Source organism: Anneissia japonica, unplaced genomic scaffold, assembly GCF_011630105.1.
Source record: "Anneissia japonica isolate Jap-2015-1 unplaced genomic scaffold, ASM1163010v1 scaffold287829_len2072220_cov186, whole genome shotgun sequence".
NCBI lineage: Eukaryota > Metazoa > Echinodermata > Crinoidea > Comatulida > Comatulidae > Anneissia > Anneissia japonica.
The window spans coordinates 1,421,021-1,421,971 of NW_022716075.1; positions in this window are offsets into that span (position 1 = coordinate 1,421,021).

Genomic DNA, 951 nt, shown 5'->3' on the forward strand with positions numbered 1-951 from the left:
CCCTTGCATTTACAGTACTTGCAACACTTTAGTCTAGCTCTTCTACAGGGACACGAATTCTTGCGAGCACATTTGCCACACGTGGGATCTGGCAGGCCTTCAGGTTTCGAGATCACAATCAGGGACTAATACAGTAAACTGCCACTCCTTACAAAACCAAAATTCTCAGCATTGATAATTGATATGGCATCTCTAAATGGGGCTTGGACCCACAGCTGCTGTTGGTGTAGTCTATAGATATGTTTTCTTGCATTAGTTGAGGTACAAATTGTTCTCCCAAAGTCCATCTTGAGGGTATTGCTATCAAATGCAGCAAGACGCAGATCGTCAAATCATTCAATTTCTGATTGGCGCCACCAACTGTCGGAAAATGTTCATGTAAAATAATATAATGAAATAAACTAATCTTTTTCATAATCAATAAGTGAAACAAAAGTATAAATTTAGAGACTAGTTGAAATATTTATATTATTTATTAAGCCACAGGATATCGTGCAACAGTAAAGCTCTTCAGGTAAATGTACGTGTATAAATGTTAGGACAACTAGAGGGATAATTAAGACAGTCGCAGTGTGAAGTAGATTTTGATTCTCAGACGAGCAGTCGGTCATTGCGATATTTCCGTAACTGTAAGATTTTCTATTATTTATCGTCTTTTATACAGAACATCATAATAGGTTGTAACATTATGAAAAGTCAAAGTAAGACAGTATCACAGTAAAACAAAACATCCACATTGGTAAATATAGATAATATATAACTATATATTATACATAATAGGCAACAGAAACTTTGAATAGATTAATAAAGTATTGGATAGGTTGATTTTACCATTGAATAATTACAAGAAGTATAGAGTCGAGATATTGAATAAAGCACACAAATTATTAACGTCGGAGTGAATAAAATAAAGGCATATATGAGCAGCATAGACGAGTCCTAAAAAGGGCG